We start from the raw sequence: 16,135 nt of genomic DNA, 5'->3' as shown, positions 1-16,135 counted from the left end.
AAGACAGGAAATAATTGAAATCAGAGCTGAAATCAATGAAATGGAGAATTTTAAAAAATAAAGGATCAATGAAAGAAAAAGTTGGTTTTTTGAAAGGATAAACAAGATAGATAAACCTTAGCCAAATTAACCAAAATAAAGAGAGATAAGAGCCAAATAAATAAAATTAGAGATAAAAAAGGACATATCACAGAGTCCACTGAAATCCAGAGACTCATCAGAAACTATTTTGAAAATTTATACTTTAATAAGCTGGAAAATCTTGAAGATATTAACAAATTCCTGGAGACATATGACCTACGCAAATTGAACCATGAGGATATAGAAAACCTAAACAGATAAATATCAAGAAATGAAATTGAAGCAACTATCAAAACATCCCAACAAAGAAAAGTCCATGACTGGAAGGGTTCTCAGCTGAATTCTATGGGACCTTTAAAGAACTATTACCAATCCTTCTCAAACTGTTCTGTTAAATAGAAAAGGGGGAATCACTGTCAAATTCGTTCTATGAAACCAGTATCACCCTAATACCAAAAAACACATTTCCAATACCAAGACATATTAAAGAAAGAAAACTTCAGGCCAATATCCTTGATAAATGGATAAATGCAAAAATTCTTAATAATTATTGTCAAATTGCATACAAAAACACATTGAAAAGATAGTGCACCACAAAAGTGGGTTTCATTCCAGGGATCCAAGGTCGGTTCAACATATGCAAATCAACAAATGTAATTCACCACATAAATAGACTTAAGGACAAGAATCACATGATTATCTCAATGGATGCAAGAAAAGTATTTAACAAAGTGCAACACCAGTTCATGTTTAAAACGTTATAGAAAATAGGGATACAAGGAAATTCCTCAACATTGTAAAGGCTATATGACAAACTCAAAGCCAACATCATACTGAATGGAGAAAAAACTGAAAGTATTTTTCTCTAAGAACAGGAACAAGACAAGGATTCCCACTCTTATCACTCCTATTCAACATAGTTCTCGAAACTCTAACTAGAGCAATCAAATAAGAAAAAGATATTAAAGGGATACAAATAGGAAAAGAAGAACTCAAATTATCTCTGCTGATGACATGATCCTGTATTTAGAAGTTTAAAAAAAATTCCACTGAAAGATTTCTGCAGCTGAAAATGTAGTAAAACTTGAGGATACAAGATATCATACATAAAGCATCACTTTCTTATACTCAAATAGTGAGTCAGCTGAAAGAGAATTAGGAAAACTATTCCATTCACAATAAAACCTCAAAAAAAGTAAATACTTGAAAACTCATCTAACAAATGATGTTGAAGGACTTCTACAGTGAAAACTATAGAAACACAAAAGAAATTGAAAAAGATCATAGAAGATGGAAAGACCTCTATGTTCTTGGATAGGCAAAATCAATATTATTAAAATGGTCATACTACCAAAAACATTATACAGATTCAATGCAATTCCCACCAAAATACCAATGACTTTTTTCACAGAACTAGGAAAAGCAATTCTAAAATTAATTTGGAAAAATAAGAGGACCCAGAATAGGCAAAGCAATCCTGAGCCAAAAGAGTGATACTGGAGGCATCACAATACCAGACCTCAAAATATACTACAGAGCTATAGTAACAAAAACAATTTGATACTGACACCAAAACAGATACAAGACCATGGAATAGAAGACACAACACAGAAATAACCTACATAATACAATTATCTGATACTAGACAGAGGTGCCAAAAACATTTGCTTGGAGCAAAGTGTAGTCTTTTCAACAGATGGTGCTGGGGAAAACTGGAAATCCATATGTAGAGAGAAAAAACTTGACCTCTATCTCTAACCCTGCCTAAAAGTCAATTCAGAGTGAAATCAAAGACCCTAAGAATTAGACCAGAAACTCGCAACTTCTAGAAGAAAATGTAGGCCCAGCACTCCTCAACAAGTTGACACAGGAACTGATTTTCTTAACAAGATTTCAAAAATTACAAGAATAAAATAAAAATAATAGTGGGATGGCAATCAGACTAAAAAACTCCATAGCAAAGGAAACAAGAGAGTGAAGAGATAGTCTACATAATTGGAGATCTGCACCACCTGTGTCTTCATATAGGGCATCTAACTATCCAAGAATATATAAACTCAAAAAATATGATACAAAAATGTGTGTATATATAGATATATATATATATATATATATATCCCAATTAATAAATGTGCAAAAGAACTAAACAAACTTCTCAAAAGGAGAAAAATTGCCAACAAATACATGGAAAAATGTTCAACATCTCTAGCAATTACAGGAATGCAAATCAAAACTACATTGAAATTTCATCTCACTCTAGTCAGAAAGGCAATTATCAAGAATACAAATCATAATGTGGCAAGGATGTGGGGGAAAGGGTACATTCATGCATTGTTTGGTTGGACTGCAAATTAGAGTATCCACTCTGGAAAGTAGTACAGAGATTTCTCAAAAAAATAGGAATGGGAGTCACCCTACGACCCAGCTATCCCACTCCAGGTATGTATCCAAAAGATCTAAATCAGGCATACTATAAGGATACAGTCACATCAATGTTTATAGCACCATAATTCACAATAGCCAAGATATGGAACCCTAGGTGCCCTTCAACAGAAGAATGGATAAAGAAAATGTGGTGTAGGTACACAATGGAGAATTACTCAGCCATAAAGAAGAATGAAATTGTGGCATTTGCTGGTAAATATATGGAATTGGAGGTCCCACCTGCTAAGTGAAATAAGCCAAGCTCAAAGCCAAAGGTCAAAGGTCAACTGTTTTCTCTGATATTGGAAGCTAGTCAAAATGGGGGAATGGAAAGGGGAAAAGGGGTAAATATTCCATCAAACTAGAATAAAAGATCAGTAGACTAGATGAAGGGAACTGAGAGGGCACTAGAAGGGGACAGTTAAGGAAAGAACAACAGAATGAATCAGACCTAAATTTCCTATGTTCATATGTGAATATACTACTGTGAATCTCACCATAATGTTGTATTCCACAAGACACTAACTAAAAATTAAAAATTTTTAAAACTTAAATAGCAGGAAGAGTAGAGTAAAGAAAGGGAACAGGGGAAGAGAGGAAGGGAGGGAAAGGGGAAACTCAGGGGACCTAATTAGAGCAAATTAGTATTCCATGCTTTTATAAATATGTCAAAATAATCCTAATGTTATGTATAACCTAAAAGGAACCAATTTCAAAAACCTGAAGGAACACAGGGGAGAAAAAAGTAGAATAAGTACCAGGAAATATCACTGGGAAGACCAGCACCTGTGAATATCTAGAAATGGCTAGAACAAAGAAGGGTATGGGTTATCAGAATTCAGCAATGTGGTCAGGTACTACTGTTGTTCCCAGAGGTCTGCTCTGCAAAGTGTTATGGCAGTTATTGTTGCCGAGACCTCAACAACCCCACAGCAGGCACAGAGTCCCTGGAGATTTCACATTGCTGTCTCCTCGGTGTTCATCAATGCAGACATTGGCACCTGCTCCACAAAGGACACTGGTAACTTTGGCCATTGAGATAATCACATTCATTGCTGTTGTGGGCCTCCTGGAGAGGGAGATGTTGCTGTGCTCTCACTTCAATAAAGAACCACTGTAATGCTGCCCAAGACACCATATCCTTAAATCTATATATGCCCCAGATGTTGGAACTACTACCTCTGTGCACACCTGCACTCTGGGCCCAGGTTCTATGGCAGCAATGTGCATTCCCATACCCCACACATCAAAACTACCATCTCAGTGAAACTACATCTTGGACCCAAAGCCATAGTTACTCTGCACATGCCTAAGCCTCAAGACTCTGGCCCTACAGCCATTCCATAAATGTCTATATTATGAACATCAGAGTCACTGCTGTAGCAGGAGCAGCCTCAAAGAAGACTCAAAAGCAACAGTAATCTGCATGTTCCCATGCCCTTGACCCCAGATCTTAAGGCAAATAGCCCACCCACAAACCTTAGATACCAGAGCTAGTGCCACATGGGAGCACCCACACCCCAGACCTCAGAGATACTATAGTTCTACATACATGCACACTCCAGAATTTTATCCTCAGTACTCCAAAAGTGCCCACACCATTACCAGTGCTATAGAAGGTCCACCAGTCCCACAGTTGATCCTATACTCTGGAGCCACAATTCCTCCATCTGTGCCCATTCTTCAGGCCCTGGCTCCATGACTACTTCATGAGCAGTTGCATATCAAACATTGGTGCCACGGCCACAATAAAGAATTCCCACAAGGTGGACCTGGCCCCAAGTGAGACTTCCTAAAGCAATGACTTGTACCATGGAAGGAAATAAATTAAGAACGTCCCAGAAGCCTTTACCACTGAAAACCTTAAGAGCCCTCAGAACTGCTGTGAAGACCATAGCCATGGCCACTGAAAACCTTTGCAATGCTGACTTTAGCTAACATTGCTGCATAAAAATTAAGCTGTTGCAACCTTCACCTGAGCCAGAACCACAGTATCTCACCTATCTGGCACTTCCCACTCACCCACAGTTTAAGTTCTTTCATCACAGAAATAACCGGTAAAGTCTGCAAGAGGTGAATGCTCCATCAGATTCACAGACATCAAAGTAAGGATCGAAGAAGAAATTTTAAAAATATATACAAGAGCACATTATATCAATAGTGGAAGAAAACATCATCCAGTACCTACCAAGAAGAAATGGAGAATACAAATTGCCTGATAAAGAATTCAAATAATTGTTTTAAGAAAGTGAAGTGAGCTAAAAGAGAGCACAAACAGATAACTCAACAATATCAGAAAAATAACACTTGAACAAAATTGTTGGATAGCCCTCCCAGAGTCCTGAGCATTAAGACCCCCCAAGGTTGAGTCACAGTTACATCCCTATCCTGTAGGCCTAAGCTGTTGAGGTATGCTACAGAAACAGAGACCCTAGCTTGTGCCTCAGAGAGTGAAACCTGTGACTCAAGTTCCAAGTTTCAAGTATCATATAGTTTGTAAGACCTGGTGCCCAGGACAGACTCCATAGACACATGAGAATCTGTGCCCTGAGTTCCCAGTACAACTATGACTGCTAAGGAACCATACAGACCTAACATAAGAGGGATCGTTTCAGTTAAGACATTACACTGTGGGGAAAAACAAGAACAATAGGATCCCATAAGCCCTTCCCACTAAGGAATCTAATAAAATATGGTGCCATTGTCATAAATTCCTGCAGCCTAGATTACTGACAACAAACTGCAATCATTGCAGACATTGACTTCAACTGAAGGATCTGCTAAGAGTTACACCACTCTGCCACCTGGGACCAGAGTCATAGTACCCTGATCAACAAGATGCCTCAGACCCATCTGCAGATGCAAAGTCTTCCCCATTGAAAAACCACCTCGTAAAGTTTGGAAAAGGTAAACACTTTACCAGATGCACGGACATCAATAGGGCGCAGACACATGAAAAGCAAAGAAACATGACGTCATCAAAGAAACAAAATAACCTCTCCATTAACTAATTCCAAAAGAAACAAAAATGTATAATTGCCAGAAAAGGAAATCAAAATAGTGATCTTAAGGATAAGCAGTGAAATACAAGATAAATTAGATAGACCATTTAGTGATATAAGGAAAAACAATTCACTATCTACATGAGAAATTCAACAAAGACACAGATAACATAAAAAAGAACCAAACTGAAATGTTCAAGGCAAGAATTTAATGAATGAAATTTAAAATACAGATAAAACAGAAGATTTTTTTAACTTGAAGACGGTTCCTTTGAAATTATCCAATCAGAATACGATGAAAGAAAGAAAGAAAGAAAGAAAGAAAGAAAGAAAGAAAGAAAGAAAGAAAGAAAAGAAAGAAAGAAAGAAAGAAAAGAAAGAAAGAAGACAATGAAATAGAGTGAAGAAAGCTTATGAGACTGAAGAGACATAATGAGTAAAAAAATATTGCATTAACATTCCAGATTGAGATGAGACAGATAAAGCTACATAAAGTTATTTAATGAATAAGTGCTGAAAATTTCCAAAGTCTTAAGAGAGGCATGGACCTCCAGATCTATAAGACTCAAGATCCATGAACAAATTCAATCCAATGATGTCTGATCTAAAGCATACTATATTCAATTCTCAAAGTCCAAGACAAAGGGAGAATTTTTTAAAGCAGTAGGAGCTAAAAAATATACAAATATAAGGAAATTTACATTTGAGTATCAACAGTATTTCTCAGAAGAAAACTTGTAGGTCAAAAGGGGGATGATATATTTCAAGCGATTGAAAAAAAAAAAAAACCTACCAATTGAGAATATTTTACCTGGAAAAGTTTGTCCTTCAAAAACAAGAAGAAATGAAGTATTTTCTAGATAAATAAAAACTCAGGGCAATCATTACCACTAACCTGCCTAATAAGAAATGCTTAAGGGACTGCTACCAGCAGAAATCAAAGGACAATAATTATAGCAGGAAATCATAACAATATATAAAGCTCACTGTTTGAGATAAATGCATAGTCAAATTTAGAATACTCCAATACTGCAATGGTGGTATATAAATCAATCATATTTCTAGTATTAGAGTTTAAAAATCAAAAAGGTCAAAAATAATTAAAGCTATAAGTTTTTAAGGAATTCACAATATAAGATGTAAATTGGGATAAAAATATAATTCATGGAAAGGAGGGTAAAAAGACCAGAGGTTTTACATGTAACATAATTTAAGCTTCTACCAGTTTAACAGTCAGTTATAAGATGTTTTATGTAAGCTTCATGATAACCATAAAACAAAAAATTATAGAAGATAACACATATGATAATCAGCAAAGCTTAGCATTATGGAAAATACCCAAGTCACAAAGTTATCTAACAAGAGAGGTAGAAAGGAACTAATGATTTAGAAATAAATGGCAGTAATAAGATCTTACCTATAAATAATTTATGTGATGTGTCCCCCAAAAGGTCATGTGTGAGACAATGCAAGAAGATTTAGAGATAAAATGATTGGGTTATGAGAACCTTACCCCAATAGGTGAATTAATCTCCTGATGATAATTAATCCCCTGGCTGATAACTGAAGGCAGGTAGAGTGTGGCTGGAGGAGGTAGGTCAGTGAGGCATGACTTTGTACCATTTTTGTATCTGGAGTCTCTGCATTCTGATCATCATGTGAGCTGCTTGTCCTTGCCACACTTTCCGCAATGATGTTCTGCGTCACCTCAAGCCCTAAGTAATGGAGCCAACTGTCTATGGACTGAGACCACTGAAACTGTGAGCCCCCAAATAGACTTTTCCTTCCGTAAAATTGTGCTTGTGAGGTATTTTTAGTCACAGCAATGAAAAAACTGACTAAAACAAGGACAGATCCCAGTATAATAGTTGTGTAATGAAAAATAAATGTTCATATTGGAACACAATAGAAAGTTTTGGAAGTTGATTTTAAGTGTTAGAAATAAATAAAATATTAGACAATTATTAACTTTAGAGAAAACAAATTTTATCAAGAAAGTAAAGATAAATGCAGCATACTACTTGGCTCAGCTGTGAATAAGATTTTTATGTAATTAATGTAATGAATACTAATATTCATACAATAAAATATATGAATACTGCTATTTCTAAAATAAAAATTATAACATGTTCAATATGAAAATTATAACATTTGACATTTGTTGAAAAGTGTAGAAGTGATATTGTATATGGTGAGGATGGAATAGAGGGTGTAAGATTGCAAAATCTTCTTTCCTAATTGGAAATGAATAGATATGCATAAAATTAAAACATCAAATATTGACATTTTTTGGTACAATATGGATATGAACCAAATAAAAATGTTTGATTCTGGGAAGCAGAATGTGGTGTCAGTGATATGTGAGAAACTATTAAGAGTTTATTAATATTGATTCTTTAAACTATATGCCTGTATAAGTTTATTAAGGAAATAAAGTTGAAATTTAAAATATATGTAAACATTCAATTAATTGCAAAGATAATTTGGGGATTTCAGCTCTTTTATATTGTTCTTCACTTTTTTCTAAACCCTGCATGATAATAATTTCCTATGAAATTGAATAGATCATATAAAGTCTAATTTTCAAAATGACACACTTCATCTGGGTCTCATGGCCCTACATTAATACCATTCTTTGCATTAGTCCATGTTTAGAAAGTAATTTGAAATTTTTACTTGTAATAATGTCAAGATGTTGTCGCTCAACCAGTGTTTAATTAGGAAGAAATGAGAGAAACTAATTGATATTAAGAACTTATTGTGGACCAGGCAATGTGCAAAATAATTTCACATCTGCCTTGACATAAAATAAGGACTAAATTGAGTAGAATTTTGTATCTTTTGTGTCAACCACATAGTTTGGTACATAGAAAGCCTTCAAAAGTATTTGAATCAATACATTATCTTCCTTTTTATATCAGGACCAAGTACTTTTTATCCAAGAAAGGGAAGGATTATTCAACACTAGATTATATTAACCATGTATTTATTTTCTGTATTCTGGTGTTTAATATTATGGAACTTGCTGATCCTTGGTTCTTGCCCTTCTTGGTTGGGTTCACCAGATTCTAGAAATAGTGTTATCATTTGGATATGAGGTGCCCCCAAAAGCTCACATGTGACACAATGCAAGAATGTTCGGACACATGCCTGCTGCCATTTGAGACAACAGCCAGGCCCCGTAGGACCCCTGGCTGGACTGACTGAGCCCTGTCTCCAGGATCCCTCAGCCTGACTGATCACTCCCTGCCTCTGGGGCCCTCACATCGACTGACTGCTCCCTGCCGCCAGGACTCCCAGACCAACTGACTGCACCCTATCACGGGGACCCCAAACCCACTGATTACACCCAGCCTCCAGGATCCCGCAACCACACCAAACACACCGAACCTCCAGGACCCCGGCCTGACTAACCGCATCCCACCTCCAGAACCTCCAGCTGACCACGGCCACACCCTGAGCTGCAGCTCCCCACTTGCCAACACATTTCAAAGCCAGAGTGGCCATCTTGGATAATCCTGGAAGCTGTAGCTCCGATCTTGAGGTGGGGCAAATCCCATCCTGAGACGCCTGCTGGAGACTTGAAGCCCATTGTCAGGTACCTCTCATGCATCAGACTACTGAACACTGGGAGGTTTCATTACTATATGACTGTTATACTAGAGATTTTCTTTTTTCTCCTTATTGAAGAACTTTAAGTTTTTATTTCTTTACTTTTCTTACTCTCTTTTCCTTTTGTTTACCTGTTCTCTCAGTCTCTTTCTCCCTTTTTGCATGCTAATGTCCAATTTCTTTTCATTACACTCTCACACTTTCTATTATCTAGAACTTCTGTATATTCTTTTCTTATCCCATTAACAGCCACATTCTATATCCCTCTGCATCCTCTTTCTCCTCCATTAGATACTGCAGACCTTATTGCAAATCTGTTTGTTTCACTGAAGATAATATTTGAACTCATTCTGTATATTATGACAATTTTGGTATTATCCTCATGGGGCTTTTTGGTCTAGGATTGCATAGTGTCTGAATTGGGCACTGCTAATATTGATCTCCCCTTAAAGAAAGGATTTTGGACACATATAGGGCCACTGTAAGCCTATAGGGGGAAATCTGCAATACCCCAGATCTGCACTGCTGGAGGGGAAGATACATGAACAACATGAAAAAACAAGGGAAGAAAATGATCCAAACAAATCTAGATTCTATATTAATAGATTCCAATGACAGTATGTTGGAAGGAATGGCAAAAAAGGACTTCAGATTATACATGAATAAGATGATTCGCAAAGCAAAGGATGAGATAAGAGAGCAAATGCAGACAATGAATGATAATACCAATAAGCTGAAAGAGCACCTGCAGGAAGCAAAAGATCATTTCAACAAAGAGATAGAGATTCTATTAAAAAAAAAAAAAAAAAAAAAAAAAAAAAACAGAAATCCTTGAAACGAAGGAAACAATAAACCAAATAAAAAACTCAATGGAAAGCATCACCAAAAGACTAAACCACTTGGAAGACAGAACCTCAATGAAGACAAAATATTTAATCTTGAAATAAAGTTGCCCTAACAGAGAAGATGGTAAGAAATCATGAACAGAATCTCCAAGAACTATGGGACATCATCAAAAGACAATATTTAAGAATTACTGGGATTGAGGAAGGCACAGAGATACAAACCAAAGGAATGAACACCTATTCAATGAAATAATATCAGAAAATTTCCCAAACCTGAAAAATGAAATGGAAAATCAAATACAAGAGGCTTACAGAACACCACATGCACAGAATCACAACAGATCCACACCAAGGCACATTATAATGAAAATGCCTAACATTCAAAATAAAGATAGAATTTTGAAGGCCACGGGAGAAAAGCATCGGACTACATATAGGGGGAGACCAATACAGATAGCAGCTGACTTCTCAACCCAGACTCTAAAAGCTAGAAGGGCCTGGAACAACATATTTCAAGCTCTGAAAGAACATGGTTGCCAACCAAGAATCCTATACCCAGCAAAACTAACCTTCAGATTTGAAGATGAAATCAAATCCTTCCATGATAAACAAAAGTTAAAAGAATTTACAAATAGAAACCCTGCACTACAGAATGTTCTCAACAAAATATTCCATGAGGAGGAAATGAAAAACAACAATGGAGGTCAGCAAAGGGAGGAACTACCTTAGAGAGAAACCACTTAAAGGAGAAACCAAGCCAAGGTAAAAACTAAAAATAAGCCAAATGACTGGGAATACAAATCATATCTCAATAATAACCCTGAACGTTAATGGCCTAAACTCCTCAATCAAAAGACATAGACTGGCAGAATGGATTAAAAAGAAAGACCCAACAATATGCTGCCTGCAAGAGACTCATCTCATAGAAAAACACATCCACAGACTAAAGGTGAAAGGATGGGAAAAAACCTACCACGCACATGGACTCAGTAAAAAAGTGGGGGTTTCCATCCTTATATCAGATAAAGTGGACTTCAAGCCAAAGTTAGTCAGAAGGGATAAAGAAGGACATTTCATACTGCTTAAGGGAACCATAAATCAGGAAGACATAATGATAGTAAATATTTATGCCCCAAACAATGGTGCATCCCTGTACATCAAACAAATCCTTCTCAATTTCAGGAATAACATAGACCACAACACAATAATTCTGGGTGACTTTAACGCACCTCTGTCACCACTAGATAGATCTTCCAAACAAAAACCAACCAAAGAAATCATAGAACTCAATAACACAATCAATAACCTAGACTTAATAGACATATATAGAATATTCCATCCATCAGCGAGTGGATTCACTTTCTTCTCAGCAGCACATGGAACCTTCTGGAAAATAGACCATATGTTATGCCACAAAGCAGACCTTAGGAAATGCAAAAACTAGAGATACTACCTTGTGTTCTATCAGACCATAATCGACTGAGAGTAGAAATCAATGACAAAATAAAAAACAAAAATTACTCCAAAACCTGGAGACTAAATAATATGCTATTGAATGAAACATGGATTACAGAAAACATCAGAGAGGAGATTAAAAAATTTTTAGAGGTCAATGAGAACGACGATACAACATATCAAAACCTCTGGGACACTATGAAAGCGGTACTAAGAGGAAAATTCATTGCATGGAGCACATTCCAGAAAAGAATGAAAAGTCAACAACTAAATGATCTAACATTACAGCTCAAAGCCCTAGAAAAAGAACAGAATAACAGCAAAAGTAGTAGAAGACAGGAAATAATTAAAATCAGAGCTGAAATCAATGAAATTGAAATAAAAGAAACAATTCAAAAAATTGACAAAACAAAAAGTTGGTTCTTTGAGAAAGTAAACAAAATAGACAAACCCTTAGCCACACTAACAAAGAGAAGGAGTGAGAAAACTCAAATTACTAAAATTCATGATGTAAAAGGAAATATCACGACAGACACCACTGAGACACAAAACATAATGAGAAGCTACTTTGAAAATCTGTATTCCAACAAAATAGAAACTACCAAAGACATTGACAAATTTCTAGAGACATATGCTCCTCCCAAACTGAACCAGGAGGACATACACGATTTAAACAGATCAATATCAAGCAATGAAATAGAAGAAGCCATTAAAAACCTACCATCCAAGAAAAGCCCAGGACCAGACGGATTCTCAGCTGAGTTCTACAAGACCTTCAAAGAAGATCTCATTCCAATACTTCTCAAAGTATTCCAGCAAATAGAAAAAGAGGGTACCCTGCCAATCTCATTCTATGAAGCTAATATCACCCTCATACCCAAACCAGGAAAGGACACATCAAGGAAAGAAAATTTTAGACCAATATCCTTGATGAATATAGATGCTAAGATCCTTAACAAAATATTGGCAAACCGTATCCAAAAACATATTAAGAAAATCGTGCACCACGATCAAGTGGGGTTCATCCCAGGAATGCAAAGATGATTTAACATCCATAAATCAATAAGTGTAATCCATCATGTCAATAGACTTAAGGATAAGAATCATATGATTATTTCAATTGACTCAGAAAAAGCATTCGACAAAATACAACACCCCTTCATGCTGAAAACACTAGAAAAAATAGGGATAGTAGGAGCATACCTGAACATTGTAAAGGCTATTTATGCTAAACCCATGGCCAACATCATTCTTAATGGAGAAAAACTAAAACCATTCCCTTTAAAAATGGGAACAAGACAGGGATGTCCTCTTTCACCACTTCTATTCAACATTGTCCTCGAAACTCTCGCCAGAGCAATTAGGCAGACTAAAGGAATTAAAGGAACACGAATAGGAAAAGAGGAACTTAAGCTGTCACTATTTGCTGATGACATGATTCTATATTTAGAGGATCCAAAAAACTCCTCCAGAAAACTTCTAGACCTCATCAATGAATTCAGCAAAATAGGATATAAAATCAACACACATAAATCTAAAGCATTTTTATACGCAAGTGACAAAACAGCTGAAAGGGATATGAGGAAAACAACTCCATTTGCAATAGCCTCAAAAATAAAATAAAATACTTGGGAATCAATCTAACCAAAGAGGTAAAAGATCTCTACAATGAAAACTACAAAACATTGAAGAAAGAACTTGAGGAAGACCTTAGAAGATGGAAAGATCTCCCATGTTCTTGGATAGGCAGAATTAATAGTGTCAAAATGGCCATACTACCTAAAGTGCTATACAGATTCAATGCAATTCCAATTAAAATCCCATTGATGTACCTTACAGAAATAGAGCAAGCAATCATGAAATTCATCTGGAAGAATAAGAAACCCAGAATAGCTAAAGAAATCCTTAGCAGGAAGAATGAAGCAGGGGGTATCATAATACCAGAACTTCAACTATACTACAAAGCAATAGTAACAAAAACGGCATGGCACCAAAATAGACAGGTAGATCAATGGTACAGAATAGAGGACATGGACACAAACCCAAATAAATACAATTTTCTCATACTAGACAAAGGGGCCAAAAATATGCAATGGAGAAAAGATAGCCTCTTCAACAAATGGTGCTGGGAAAACTGGAAATCCATATGCAACAGAATGAAACAATCCCTATCTCTCACCCTGCACAAAAATCAACTCACAATGGATCAAGGACCTCGAAATCAGACCAGAGACCTTGCATCTTATAGAAGAAAAAGTAGGTCCAAATCTTCACCTTGTTGGCTTAGGATCAGACTTCCTTAACAGGACTCCCATAGCACAAGAAATAAAAGCAAGAATCAACGACTGGGATAGATTCAAACTAAAATGCTTTCTCTCAGCAAAGGAAACTATCAGCAATGTGAAGAGAGAGCCTACAGAGTGGGAGAATATCTTTGCTACTCATACTTCAGATAGAGCACTAATTTCCAGAATCTATAAAGAACTCAAAAAACTCTACACGAAGAACACAAATAATACAATCAACAAATGGGCTAAGGATATGAACATACGCCTCACAGAAGAAGATCTACAAGCAATCAACAAACATGAAAAAATGTTCACCATCTTTAGTAATAAGAGAAATGCAAATCAAAATTACACTAAGATTCCATCTCACCCCAATTAGAATGGCGATTATCAAGAACACAAGCAATAATAGGTGTTGGAGAGTATGTGGGGAAAAAGGTACACGTATACATTGCTGGTGGGGCTGCAAATTAGTGCAGCCACTCTGGAAAGCAGTGTGGAGATTCCTTAGAAAACTTGGAATGGACCCACCATTTGACCCAGCTGTCTCACTCCTTGGCCTATACCCAAAGGACTTAAAATCAGCATACTACAGAGATACAGCCACATCAATGCTCATAGCTGCTCAATTCACCATGGCCAGACTGTGGAACCAACCTAGATGTCCTTCAATTGATGAATGGATAAAGAAATTGTATATATATAATGAAATATTACTCAGCTATAAAGAATAATAAAATTATGGTATTTGCAGGCAAATGGATGAAATTGGAGAATATCATGCTACGTGAGATAAGTCAATCTCAAAAAAGAAAAGGACGAATGTCTCGCTGATAAGTGGATGATGACACGTAATGGGGGGTGGGAGGGGGGCAAGTTTGGAGGAAGGAGGGACTATATAGAGGGAAAAGAGGGGTGGGAGGGGTGGGGGGAAGGGAAAAATAACAATGAATCAAACATCATTACCCTATGTAAATGTATGATTCCACAAACGGTATGCTGTTACTCCATGTACAAATAGAAACAACATGTATCCCATTTGTTTACGATAAAAGTAAATTAAAAAAAAAAAAGAAAGAAAACAGAAGAACTCTAGAAATAAATGGGCACAGAAAAAAAAAAAAGACTCTTCGAAGGAGAAATGATTGGGTTACAGCCTTAAACCTAATCAGTCAATTAATCTCTGATGGATTAACTGAATGATAACTGGAGGCAGGTGGGATGTGGCTACAGGAAGTGGTTCATTGGGGGCATGGCTATGAGGTATATATTTTTTATCTGGAGAGTAGAGTCTCTCTCTCTCTGCTTCCTGATCATGTGAGCTGGTTCCCTCTGTCACACTCTTCAGCCACGATGTCCTACCTCATCTTGAGCCCCGAGGAATGGAGCCAGCCTTCTATGGATTAAGACCTGTGAAACTGTGAGCCCTCAAACTTTTCCTCCTTTACAGTTGTTTGGGTTGGGTCCTTTAGTCAAGTGACAAAAAAACTGACTAAAACAAATAGTAAACAATTTCTTGGGAGCATATTTCTCAGATACAAACCAATCAATCTAGAGGCCACCCCACAACCACCTCTTTTATTGTCTCTCATATCCCAGGCACTATCTGCCCTAAACATCCTAGGACCAGATACCAGACAACTAGATAGGATCAGTCCCTATCCCTAGAGCCTGTTGAAATTATTCAAACTAGTTGATCATAAGCCTGTTTACCTGACTTTGCCTATTCTTTCCTAAGGAAAACGGTTCTTGCCCATAGTTTTCTCCTCTTCCTCTGCCTCCTGATTGGTCCCCGTGCTTCCCCATGTGGTATACCCTCTCCTCTTGGGAATTACAGGTAATAAACCATGCTTTCAATGGCATCTGTTGACTTCATTATACATAAAAGTTTCTATTGATACCCCAAATTTTAAGCACAGGCAATCTATCAACCAAGCACTCATGTGACTCAAACTGAAGGCTTTTGCATATTTTATTTAGTAACAACTAATGCTAAAGAGATAACTGTAAATGAAAACATTTAGAAAATTCTAATTTGATAGTAAATGTTGTTAGATAATCCTCACTGAAAAATCACCACTGAGAAAATATTGACTGTATTTACAAGCACAGTACATATATTTGTATAAGTATAGTAATAGTAATAATAATAATAATATTACATCATGTTTGTAGAGCGTGTTCCTATTTACTGAACACTTTAACATATATTTCAATTAATCCTGAAGTACCCAAAGGGATTTTAGTATTTTCAATTTTAAATACAGAAGTTTAGAGTAGTTAAATAGCTTATCTAACTCTACACAACTTAAAAGGAACAAAAGTGGAACTTTTCGTTGTGAAGATGAAATTTGTAAGTCAAAATCCTTTGACAAATGGAAAGGTATTTGTCAAAATGCTAATATCTTTAGCTAAATGTGCATTCCAT

At 36.4% G+C, this 16,135-nt stretch overlaps 1 protein-coding gene across 1 annotated transcript in view; it reads left to right on the top strand.

Moving 5' to 3' along the window:
• The window catches only part of FAM227B (family with sequence similarity 227 member B), a gene marked incomplete at both ends in the record, with an annotated part of 150,065 nt that overhangs the window by 14,979 nt on the left and 118,951 nt on the right, over positions 1–16,135 (top strand).

The sequence above is a fragment of the Sciurus vulgaris genome (assembly GCF_902686455.1).
Source record: "Sciurus vulgaris genome assembly, chromosome: 2".
In the NCBI taxonomy this organism is placed as follows: Eukaryota; Metazoa; Chordata; class Mammalia; order Rodentia; family Sciuridae; genus Sciurus; species Sciurus vulgaris.
This window is presented reverse-complemented; position numbering and strand designations above follow the sequence as displayed.